We start from the raw sequence: 13075 nt of genomic DNA on the forward strand, positions 1-13075 counted from the left end.
CACCTGGCTTGGCGACGATTCAAGACGCGGAATGTCATGAAGTATTCCAAATTCTTGTGATCTGTATAGACAGTGATCTTATGAGGAGCTCCTTCAAGTAGGTGACGCCAAGTGTCAAAGGAGTCGATGATTGCTAAGAGCTCTTTGTCATGGATTTCATAATTGATTTCTGCAGCTGAGAACTTGCGGGAATGAAAAGCCACTGGATGTACTCGACCATCCTCTCCTACTTGGGATAGAATAGCGCCAAGGGCAAAATCCGAAGCGTTTGTTTCTAGGATGAAAGGCTTTGTAGGATCTGCGTGAATTAGAATGGGTGCGGTCGTGAAAGCTTGCTTGAGAGTCTGAAATGCTTTTGCGGCCTCTAAGTCCCAGACAAACTTATTATGGCCTGTCAACCTTGTGAGTGCTATAACCACCTTGGAGTATCCCTGTATAAAGATACGATAAAAATTTGCAAATCCGAGGAAACATTGAACATCTCTTACCGAGGTGGGTGTCTCCCAATCAAGGATGGTTTGAACCTTCTTTGGATCCATGGAGATTCCCTTTTCAGAAATTACATAACCAAGAAATTCCACCTTAGATTGATGAAAAGAGCACTTCTTTAACTTTGCATATAACCTTGATGCACGAAGCTTTTCAAGCACTAATCGTACATGGTGCTCATGCTCTTCTTGATCCTTGGAAAATATCAAGATATCATCCAAATATATTACCACAAAATAATCCAAATACTCCCGAAAGATATCGTTCATTAAATGTTGAAAAACAGTTGGGAAATTTGTGAGACCAAATGGCATAACAGTATATTCAAAGTGGCCATACCTTGTCCGAAAGGCTGTTTTCCATTCATCACCTTCTTTGATTTTAACTAAATTATAAGCACCACGAAGATCTATTTTTGTAAATATTCTTGCCTTGACAAGGCGCTCAAGAAGCTCTGGGATCAAGGGAAGGGGATAGCGATTCTTGACGGTGATCTTGTTTAGGACCCTATAATCCACGCACATCCGGAGAGTTCCGTCCTTCTTTTTTACAAAGAGTATTGGAGCTCCTGCTGGGGACTTTAAATACCGTATGAACCCCTTAGCAAGATTCTCATCAATATTTTTCCGTGATTCTACCAATTCATCTTGAGATAGCTTGTATATTGGGCCAAAGGGGGGTTGGGTTCCCTCCTGAAGCTCTATGGCACAATCATAGGGTCGATGCTCCGGTAGGAGGTCTGCATTCTTCTTCTCAAAAACATCATTGTAATCTTGATATTGACGTGGCAATGCCTCCATGATTTTTGTTGTCGAAGTATCGGTTGGTGTTGCAAATATCAGGAAAGTTGGATACTTTTTGGCTGCACGCATGAAGACCTTGGCTCCAAGATATATAGGCCTATTATGCCTTCCCTTCTTCTTTTGAACTTTTCGTGGTTCAATTCTCCGAGCCCTCCAATCGATGTCAGGATTATGTCATTCAAGCGACGGTAGCCCAATAACAATTGGATTGCTTGGGCTTTGTATAATATTGAACGCTATTCTTGAAACATGCTCCTGCAATGTTACTTCTATGGGGCGAGTTTCATACATGACATCCCCTGAAGCGAGGGGACGACCATCAATGACTTCTACAGTTGCTGGATTAGACTTCTCCACAAGTGGTATGCCTTGTTCTTTTGCAAATTCTTTGTCCATGAAGCACGCCGCTGCGCCTGAATCTAGTAATGCTTCACAATCCATGTGCCTACCAGGCATATGGATCTTGACTAGTAGCATAAAACTTGAAGTGGAATCAACGGGAAGAAAGAGACCTTTTTTTGCTTGTCTTTTGTCCAACCGGTCGGTCTCTATTGGGGTTGGACGTCCATGTTTTCCGAACACGTTGAGACCATTGCACCATGAACCTTCACCCTTCTCTTCCTTGGACACTATTGAACCATGTGCCCTGCTCTCCACAATACATACATAAGCCATTAATGCGTCGCCTTTGCTTCTCTTGGGCTGAGAGAGGTTGAAATCGTGCTGAATCAATTTGCATGGGCTCAATGCTTGATTCATGGCCCTGTTGAGGTGTGTAGCCATTATGTGTCACTTCTATTTGGGGTCGCAATGGTGCCCCAAGACGCCTCTCTTGTCTCCTCTCAAATAGTCGATTATCACATGCTATTGCTTGAGAAATGAACTCGCTTAGTGTGTGAACCTTTGGTATAGTCAATAAAAGATCTTTTACGTCATCCTTTAATCCCCACCGAAATTGGCTAATGAAATATTCCTCATGCCAAGTCAGATCACAAGTGAGCTGTTGAAATTCGGATGCATAGACGGATGCAAGTCTCGATCCTTGGCGGAGATTTCCAAGTTTGGTTTCAGCAACCCTTGCTCTATCAGTATCTCCAAAGGTTGCAGAGAACTCCTGCACGAAAGCTTCAAAGTCATGAAGAAGAGGAGATTCTTTTTCAAGTAAGGGAGCAAACCAAGAGAGAGCCGTACCCAAGAGGAGGGTCCCAATAAGGCCTACTTGAGAGGCACCATCTGGATAACGCTCTCGTTGCATTCGAATGAAGAGGCGCACTTGTTGGAGAAAACCTCTAAACTTTGATCTAGTCCCATCAAATTTTTCAGGCATGCTGACCTTCGGCTCCTCCTTATGTTGTTGAGAATAGCTAGATCTTGCAACTTGTGCTTGATGTGTGCTTGTCTCTTGAAGCTCTTGAATTTGACGTTGAAGATTTTGCAACGCCGGTCCCAAGATTAGGGGTTGCCCCGCTTGAAGTTGAGCGTTACTCTTGCGAAGTTCTTGTAACTGAGCTGGATGCTTTGCAATGCGTTGATGACACCTTCCATCGTCGGCTCCATGATAACTTGAGAAGATTAAGAGGTGCAGTCTTGACAAACTGTTATGAGCGCGTATAGAGCTAGAAGAGAGCAAGAGAAGGCGCTCACAATGTACAAGAACTTGGATTTGATGATAAGCTTAATATTGATTACAAGACTTAATACTTTATTAAGAGAGCTAGGTACAAGACTTGGATTACATGACTTGAGTACAAGACAAGGCTTGATTGCAAGGACAAGACTTGAACATAAGAACTAGAAGAGGGATTTCCTCATAGGAGGCTCACAACTGGTGTTGGCAAGACTCAGGGGCTTGTGGCCCAAGACCCCTATTTATACTAGTGCTTGAGGAGGTTACTTGAGGAGGTTAGAATCTTCTAGAACCTTCTCGACCCTTCTAGTTCTTCTAGAACCTTCTAGATCCTTCTTCAACTTTCTAGAGCTTTCCAAAAACTTCTAGATTCTTCCGGAATCTTCTCCAATCTTCTAGAAACTTCTTGATCCTTCTAGAGCTTTCTGGATCCTTCTAGAACCCTCTAGATCCTTCTTCAACTTTCTAGAGCTTTCCAAAAACTTCTAGATTCTTCCGGAATCTTCTCCATATTTCTAGAAACTTCTGAATCTTCTAGATCCTTATAGATTCTTCTAGAGCCTTCTAGCGATGATGTAGGCGATGACATAGGCGATGATGCAAGCAGCGACTGCCTCTCAAGCATCCATGACATCATCGGTCTCAAAAGTAATTTGTGCACATTGATATATAATACTCCGTTTTTTACTTGTATCTCCTTACCCATTTTAGACAGAACCCATTCAATGGTCCCGACAAGTGTTATCCTATGATCAGTTGGTGTAAACTCAGAATTACCTGTGGCGTTATATTGTCATAGCCTGACGGTGTTGGGTACAATATAACATGGGCATGTTTTAGCCAGGTGCCCTAACAAGGCGCCAAAAGAACAGCCAGAGGAAAAGCTTGAGAGTTCTAGAGCAGGGGAGGAGTGAGCAAAGAAGGGGAAGACAAAAGCTGGACTAGTAGCAGATTTGGTGGGGACCGACCCTGAGCAAATGGATGAAAGTACAGAGCTCTACAAAGCGTGGGGCAAAGTACAATGTCACGTGCGCACTACACTTGTGCTACGTGGACAAGCTATTGCTACAGTCTAGCGTCAGTCTTAGTTAGCTTAGGATCTAGCCTTGCATTTTGTGAGCCTCTAGCAGGACATGCATGTCCAAGCCTGTCATAGTTGCATACGCTTTCTTGCAGAGTTAAGTTACTTAAGCATATAGGTATATGAACAGTCACTTAAGTCATTTATTAATAAGTCACATTGACATGACATTTATTAAAAATAGGTAGGGCAAATGGCTAAAGGACCTATAAAAGAAACCCTCTCGGCACCGGTAGAAGGAAGAGGAACAATAGAAGAGCAATACCAGCGATTGGCAACCATCAGCCAGCGTTTTTCCAAGGTACGCCAACGTTTTCAGATTTCAGCCCATCGTCGTCTCCGGCGATGGCAGATCAGCCCACAGCCTCGTCATCATAATCGTCATTGTCGTCGACGTTCACGAGAGGCCTTGTCAAAGAGAATTGTTCCACAAGCCTGAGAATTAGGGAAACCCCTCCTTTCCAAACCTCAGACTTGAATGGTGGATTCTTCCTCGTGCGGAGAACTCCGAGAGGTAAGCTCTCAAATTTGTTTGTCAATGGAGTTTAAAACTCCACAAATCATTGCTACGTGCTTCCCCGTGTTGAAGGAAGCTGAAGTTTATCACAGCCGCTTTCGCACACATAGTTGTCGAGACCTTTTGCGCATTCAAGTTTGAATGGGCGAACCGGCGCAAGAAAATTCACCGAGGTAAGCTCGACTCCTAGATCATTGGCCCGAACTTGAAGACGCCTATCTTCAAGTTCATGTCGAGGGAGAGCCTCGAGTATGTAGATATTATTGTTGCCAAGTATATTCTCTATCATTTGGCTTAATTGCAAGCACCCCCTGGATATGCAGGTTCCGGAGTGCCTAAAAAGAGTCAAAACACCCCAGATTAAATGGAGTTCTCGTAACCGGTTGGCAACGTCAATCTGGAGGTCCTCTAGGGTTGACTGACAAAGGCACCCATCGAAAACGCGCAACAGAAGTGGGTCCTCGATTCTCGACCTGAGCCTCGTCACAAGAAGACGCCTGGGAAAATGATACCAAGCAAACCATGAGGCAAGACTGAACCTGAACCAAGTTTCAGTCCCGAACCTTGCACAATTTAAACCTCAAGGCAACTAAACTTGCTGCAAATTTCGACTTTGAACCGAGTGGAAGGCAACCCTGGAGCCGATGCAAATCCTGCCCCTAAACTTAGTAAAAATCAGTCCCATAGGGCCCTGCATAGTTGACTCTGAGTCTTGGTCCTAAACCTGACATAAATGAGGTCCCAAGAGAGCAAATAGCTGATGCAAGTCTTGAACAAGGTTGTAGAAGCCCATGTGGCCGTGGGCCAAATATGGCTAGACACAGCCCGACATGACAAACCTACCTCACACTAGCTGGGTGTAGCCTTGAAGCACCCCACTCCTTGGCACTTCTCCCTGAGAGAGACTAGAACTAATTGGACCACCTCGCGGAGGTGCTTGGATGTTGATGCTTCCATAGCACCTAAGGAGAGTAAAACATCTTGTAGTAAGCCAAGTTCTCATAACCAGATGATAGTATAGATCTGATGGTTCTCTAGGATTGCCCAAAAAAGATGACCATCAAAAAAGTTCATGGTTCATGACATGCTTTTTGCTTGGATTGCAAAAGTAGAATGGCTCTTCAGTTCTCAACTCTGAGGCTTGCTACAAGGTAACACCTCCAAAAATGATGTAGAGCAGGCCATGGGAGGACTGGAACTGAACCAAGTCTTGCTCCTAAACCTTGCACAACTCAGGCCCAAAGGCAACTAAAATCAGTACAAATTTTGGTTCTAAAACGGGTGTAAATCAACTTTGAAGCTGAAGAAAGTCCTGCCCTGAACCTGGTGAAAGCCAGCCCCAAGTACTCCTGCTTAATTGACTCCGAGTCTTGGTCTTGAGCATGGCACAAGTCAGGTCCCAAGACAGCAAATAATTGATGCAAGTCTTGGCCTTGAACCTGGCATCAACCAGCCTCAAAGCTGGAGCAAGCATTGAGCTTAAACGTGGTAGAAACCAGCGCCGAAGTGTCACGCACAATCCCTCCAAGCCCGGCCTTAAACTGCGTGTAAAATCAGCTCTGCAGGCAAGTAAGACTGGTATAGATCTTGACCTTGAACCGGGTGTAAATCAGCCCCAAAGACTCCTACATAAATGAACCAACTCTCGTTCCCAAGCCTGGTGTAAATGTTAGCCCGGCCTTGGTGTAGGTTGGCGGTAAAGAGGCGCAAATGCTAGTTATGTAAATCAGCCCAGTAAATAATCCAAACCTTAAAACTAACAGCGGGGCGGGCCTCTCTCTGTGCTCCAAAATGAAGAGAAGCTATCTTCACTTTGACTGATGCAAATCAACTATGCAAATAGGCCAACAAGGTCTCCAATATCAGATGCAATATGAGCATGGCATAGACCTCAAGCCGCAGATTGGAACACTCTTTTCTTTCCCTTACTGGGTACAGCCTTCACATGCTGTGAGTTTGAAGCACACCTGGTGGATACTCTAGGTCCGATAGTCCCAGCCGGCCACTGGCATTGTTGGAAGTCAATGTTCGGAATCTAAAAGGAATTTTTCTTTTAAATCAGTTCGCTTACCAAATCTCCAAATTTGGGCAAACCTCTTTTAGCTTCTTATTGGTTCTCACGCTTTTCTAATGTAAGAAAGAGGAAATTATGTTGTTTCAAAGGCTTAGTGACCCATGTAAAGAATGGTGTCTCTTTATTATTCAATCTTTTGTCAAGGAAACCACTCAAGGTTTAGAATTTAGATTCTTTTTTCTATTTTCTCATCGCAGGAAAGGGAGGAGGAATCTGCAACAGCCAGTAGTGTTGAAGAAAGAGAACTATAATTACGAAACTGGGCAAGAGAAGCCTAAACACAGTCTCAAGGGAAAGAGCGTACACGTTTTCTTCAAAGAAGGCAAAGGCAGCTCTTAAAATGACACATTAAAGTTTTAAATGCCAAATACAAACAGTTGGAGATTCCAAGAACTTGAACACTTAGAAAGTTGTTATTCACAATCTAACTTCACGCGATTAACCGATATACACAAGTATGATGAACGATATAATCTCTAGTTAGGAAAACCATGGTATGTACAAAGCTTCCATCTTTTGTTGTTGCCCGATCTTTCGTTGACTATTGCTTTCTTCGCTAGATGAGCCGCTTAGGAAAGAGTGCTTGACTCCTCCTGCAAAAAAGAAAGAGAAATAGAGTTCTAACTCTAACCAAGCAAATCGACGGCGATCTTTTGTTGTTGCCCGATCTTTCGTTGACTATTGCTTTCATAGCTAGATGAGCCGCTTAGGAAAGAGTGCTTGACGACTCCTGCAAAAAAGAAAGAGAAATAGAGTTCTAACTCTAAGCAAGCAAATCGACGGCGTGAAAATCTTAGAAAGTGTTTATCGCTTCTTACCTGAGAGAGCTGGTCAATTCTTGGTCTTTTGAGGTGCAGACCGTTGCAATCTACGACCACGTGCGCGTCATCTATCTTGTAGTGACCATAAACACGCGTAGTGTTGAGAGTTTTTTATAGAATTCTTTTCTATTGTTTTCAAAGTACGAGTGTATCGATTCCTCAATGACGAGGAGCCTTCCAACCCGTTCATTCATCACAGACACCCTCATATAAGTTTGGTTGTTCTCGATTGCTCCAGCTAAGTAAGGAACAAACTGGAGGTGAACTGTCGCGGCGCAGAGGGGACAGTAATGCTCTGTTGTCTCAGGATGGACTGGCAAAGGGTCAATGTCGTGGACATGAGCGGCGCATTCACTCTGCAGCCCAAGTAAAACGATCGGCTCACTGAGCAAAATGACAAGTACCCAGCCACCTGCAAGAAAATATAGCATGTTATTTTCTACTTTTTTCCTTTTTGTCAAACAAGAAGTCTTTTTCTTATGAATTTCCCTCGATGGCAACCTGAGGGCTCTTTACCTCTGTGCGTGTTGCATACTTCACTCTCCAAAAACCTGCGACATTTTGCAAGTGCTTTATACGGTCTTCATCATGAACAGGGGCAATTATGGTCGAAGTTCGGAATTGCAGTGACCGTTTGCTGTCATACATGCCGGAGAATAAGTTCTTCAAGATGAACATTGCGTACCTTTTCTTATGGAACTCACTGAGAATGTAATTTTTGTCATTACGAATTCTTTGTCATCGGTGGTAACGCCGTCCACAAAGTCAATGTGGAAAATGGTTTTTTGTTTACGTGTGACTTGTGCTCCTCCATCCCAGACGACCACCGCAGATACCATTTCTTCTCTATCTGCCTGGTTCTGTGTGTGCATAATGTTTGAAATTGTGGCGCTTGAGAAAAACATTATGTTTGTCTTCTTGGGAGGGAGCTCGTGTACTTCTGAGTCTTTGCTGAGCACAACGACCACAGGAGCGTCTCCTTTGTCGTAAGGAATTTTCTTTAGCTGGACTTGGAAGTTCTCCACTCTAACCCATGATCTTTTCTTTATGAATTTTTCAAATCTAGGAATCAGATCCTTGAACACTTGCAACGTAATTGTAGCAAAGCCCTCTTCGTCAACCAAGTCTGCACGCATAACCGAGGTAGCTGCAATTATAGAATGGTCGTAGGTCCCATACCTACTGAGGATGTACCCCTTGAAGACAGTGTCGAACTTTAACTGCTCTGAAACGTTAGGTATAGCCATTGCTTTCATGGTAGCGCTTTCAGTTCCAGCCTAGGATAAAAAACACAGAGAAGTAAATGAAGCCTCTGTACGAGTATGCAAGTTGCAACAAAGATGAATGCTAGCTATTTGCACATACTTGTGGGGGACTCGGCAAATCCATCACGAATATATAAATCTTTTGTGGTGCCTACATCCACAAGAATTTATTTTTTGGTCTTTTGCTTTGTATTTCAGCATGCAAAATCAATGAATGTACATTTACAGACGTGCAAAATCGAAGTAACGCTCCATCTTGATTGCATGAGAAAACGTGGTAATAGTGATTCCACTTGCAATTGTGACCCTCTGTCATGAGCTTGTGAGTCAATACATCGATAACTCAACTTTAGCTTCCCACGCACAGAATGTAGTTACTGTGTCACGCGTGCACACTCCTAAGTAGCCACTCTGGAAGCTTAAATAGATAATCTTGTTGAAGACAATGATGGCAAAAGGAAGAGAAAGAGAAAAAAGAAGACGCTCAGGTCACCGGAGCCTCAATATAAGGCTTGCATGCGCAACTTTGCAAACCAAATCGGAGAACAGAACTCTGGGAACATGGAGCTCAGATGAAGCTAGCAAGCAGTGAGCGTGCGCTTTTTCTCTCTCGGTGACGGAGGTAGCGTCGGCTGGACACCACAATTTCACGGCCACTGCGCGGTCAGGTTTCAAGTGCGTTTCTCGTAGTCTTGCGACCCAGCTTTTTCCTCTGTAGGAAGAGGAGAATGGCCAATGTTCATGTTCCCCATGACAAGAAGATCTTGGGGGCCAGCATTTCCCTCTATACGAACAAGGCAACAATCAACGTCCACTACATTCAGCTGTCTTAGGGAGCCCTTGTAAAGGTGAATTTCACATTCAATGGGCACCAGAAGAGTCGTGCATTGCTTTTTTGTGCCTTTTGTACGAAGGGGAGGATGGCATATGTTCACCATATTGGGCCAGCATGGGGAACCTTCGTATAGGTGTGTTTGACAGTTGTTGGACACCGAAGGAAACTTGCACTGCAAATTGGCCTTGGAGGTGCTTCATCTTGGAGAGTCACCGATGAAGAATCATCAAGACAGCGTTCCTCGTTCTGGTTAATGGAGGAACGCATAGTCACTGAAGAAAATAACAAGGGGGAGAAAGAGAAAGAGAAAACCATTTGCATTCTGAAATTCCTAACATGAGCCTGCACAACATCCGCAAGTCAGCCTTCCCACTTCTACATTTCAGCGCTTCCCTCGCTGAAGCCGACTCAGATCTGCACTCACCAGCGCTCCCATTGCGGCCCAGTATTGCAACAGCCCATTAAGCCTCACCTCAGCCTTTCCGTCATAAAAAGCGCACATTCCCATCGCTCTCAGTCGTCAACGGCATCGAGGTCTATTTTCTCAGCCTTGCTACATGCTGTAGGCCCGTTGCGCTCTGTGTACCGAACCTGCGTTTTTCACAGCCAATTTTCATCCCTTCACGACTCTCGCACCAGGAGCGCAAATAAGACTGTGTACTTATGCCGCTCATCCCCCTCTATTTTAGAATCAGGAAAGGGTCCAAGGCTGTTCTCTGACTGCCTATGCCTACATAACGGAGTCTTTCCAAAGAGGGAAGGAAAGGAAAAATGCTAGAGGAAAGAAGAAAAAGCTAATAGACTCCAAGGCTCACAAAATCTGCGAGGTTGCCTCCATCTGACTAAAAAACTCAGCCTGGAAAAGCCCTTTCCCATACTCCCAATCCAGCAGTGGTCGGCAGGCCCGGTTAGCAGGCTCAAAGTCCGGTACCTTGATAAGGAAGCGCATAGAAAGGAAGAGAGAGAGGGACCCAACCTGCAAAACTGCGCCAGTCTGACCTCCGAGCTCATGAAACTTGAGTTGCACGCAAACAACGTTGAGTTGTAGACGTCGGTTGCCAGCACGCAGGAAATTTACTACTTTCGCCTGAGCCATGAAAAGCAAAAACGTAAAATCTACCCAGTGCACAAGCTGGAAATGCCTTGCATACACACTTCTTTTTGCCAAGAGAGGAAAAGAAAGAGGGAAAGAAAGAAAGGAAAATAAAAGCGTATTGGTAGAGAAGAACACGCGACTGTCAATGAGCTCGAACGGGCAATGTCGCCCACATGGCAGGCGAGCGCCAGTGCGTGCCAGCAAGGAATGAGCACTCTTTTTGTTTGTCCCTATCAGCACAAGAAAAGCCACATAATGACTGCTCTTTATTTCCAGCCAGCAAATGACCAAGTTGTGGTTACATTCTCGGCATGAGCAGATCTTACACGACAGTCTTCTTCTCTCTTGTCGCAGGGAACCTGTAGAATCATACATTCTGCAAGTGGCAGACAATGAGAAAGCACTTTGTACTTTTCTCTTAGCTAGAAATATAGAAATTGTCAGTAACCATGTGTATAGGATACTTGGTAATTGCTTCAATATGTCTTGCAGACGATTGTTGGGGACGGCGGGCCTTAGTTGTACTCTAGAGAACTGAGAGAGCCAAAGCGAACATGGAGATTTTACCACTGCTGCTACTCAAAGCCAGCTAGGTGTGCTTGCTATGGGAGAGCTACCGTTCTAGAACCTTAGCAAAGGATGAAGTACTTGCCTTACCATGTAGTTTTAAGCGATCTACATGAAGTATCTCGCCTATTTGAAGTTGCCAGACGTCCTCTTCCCGTCAAGCCCCGTTGGACCGGCCCCGCATGTTACCCCAATGATGGCTCCCTACGCTTGTGTGCCAGGCCACTAGAAGTCTTTCCATAGGAGAGAGGAAAGGAAAAATGGTACAGAACAGACGGAGAAGCTAGTAGGCTGCAGGGCACATGAAATTTGATGGAATGAGAAACAAGGCACCTTCTCTTGACTGAAAAAGCCAAGCCAGAAACAGCCCTTGGCCGTGCCCTCAATCCAGCGACGTCGGCAAGCTCAGACTCCGGTACCTTGATAAAGGAATCTGCAAAGAGAGAGACAGCGAGGGAGAAAGACACAACCAACCTGCAGAATTACGCAACCCCGACCTCGTGTAGCGAACGCTACTCTGATCTCCGAGCTTGCAAAGGTCGAGCTACGCGCAGACAACGAGTGTGGGAGTCGGCTGTCAAAGAAAGTTAACAAGCTAAAATTTTGCTATTTTCACCTGAGCCATAAAAAGCAAAAACGTGAAGATTCCCCAGTACACGGGCTAAAAAATGCCTCGCATACACCCTCCCTTTCTGCCGAAAGGCAGTGCCAATAAACAGCTCTTTGGCCCTACCCCTATTGAGCATATCCCACAATCAACGTGTTTCAAGAGACGAGGCTGTGGAAACGCCGTAGTCTCTGCTAGGAGTCGAGCTCACCTAGGTTTGAACTCATATCACTCTCACTACACTAGCACAAGGCCTGCTCATGGTCGCCCGTGCTCGTCCCCTTCATCAGACACAGTGTATGCTGGAACAGAGACTCTTGTATGTTCTGTAGATCGCAGACCATCGCGAAGGCGAAGAAGATCCCCAAAATGATGAGATCTCATAGACAAAGTATCAAAACCCCCATTCGAAGTAACATGATTGCTACTACCCCTAGCCCTCATCATACAGATATTAAGATGCCTCCCACTGTCGAAAATCCCTCAACACGCTACGGTCTATGGTCTCAACAGCAACACTAAAAGCAACGTCCAGCCAGGGAAGGTAACAACAGCAGTGCTTATGTAGAGGGTGGCCAATTGGACGCCATTCCCCAAGTAGCAGGAGGACAAAAGTCCGAGTATTACATTCAGCTTACAATATCAGGTCGGAGAGTCAGGCGATGCTCATGATCATCGACACAGGCAAAAACTTAGCGTGGGTAAAGTGCTAGAAGACCCCTACTGTGGCGGCCTGCAGGCCAGCAGCATCAGCCAGCCGATTGGATCATGTTTGGTCATGCGGCCTTGCCAAGCTGCTTGTGGAGAGAGAGAGAGAGAGAGAGAGAGAGAGAACCAACCTGCAGAATTACGCAACTCGGACCTCGCGCAGCAAACGTTACTCTGACCTCGGAGCTCGTGAAGGTTTAACTACACGCAGACAAATGAGTGTGGAAGTCGGCTGTCAAAATTTTGCTATTTTCACCTGGCGCCTCGCATACACCCTCCCTTTCTTCCGAAATGCAGTGCCAACAAAACAAGTGGTGCCAGTCCGCATGGCAGTGCCCTTTAAAAAATAGATAACTTGCAATAAGAAGGCACATCTTAGAGAGGGGAAAACATATATTTTTATTTATTTTTATTCAAATTACAAGTTGCTCTTGATCCATCGATGCTCACTACTCAATGTGTGTGTACCATGTTTCGAACACATAAGAATTTAAGAGTGTGTATGCAAAACATTTATGAACTAAATGAACCAATGGCACGAAAGAGCAAAGACACAAATGGTATTAAACATGTAATAAAGCTTTG

At 44.8% G+C, this 13075-nt stretch overlaps 1 protein-coding gene across 4 annotated transcripts in view; it reads right to left on the reverse strand.

The window, feature by feature from the left end:
• LOC147423176 (protein ABA AND ROS SENSITIVE 1-like) overlaps positions 1-12779 on the reverse strand; it is a 138367-nt gene extending 125588 nt beyond the window's left edge. Inside the window, exon 1 of one of the 4 annotated variants that reach the window (XM_086501387.1) lies at positions 12622-12779. The gene's annotated coding sequence lies outside the window, so the exon portion shown is untranslated. Of the gene's footprint in view, positions 1-11649; positions 11735-12621 lie in introns of those variants that run through there. The other 3 variants (XM_086501385.1, XM_086501386.1, XM_086501388.1) reach the window with 3 other exon arrangements.
• Between the last annotated feature and the right edge of the window lie 296 nt (positions 12780-13075).

This window comes from Adiantum capillus-veneris, chromosome 26 (genome assembly GCF_014529385.1).
Source record: "Adiantum capillus-veneris isolate H3 chromosome 26, ASM1452938v2, whole genome shotgun sequence".
In the NCBI taxonomy this organism is placed as follows: domain Eukaryota; kingdom Viridiplantae; phylum Streptophyta; class Polypodiopsida; order Polypodiales; family Pteridaceae; genus Adiantum; species Adiantum capillus-veneris.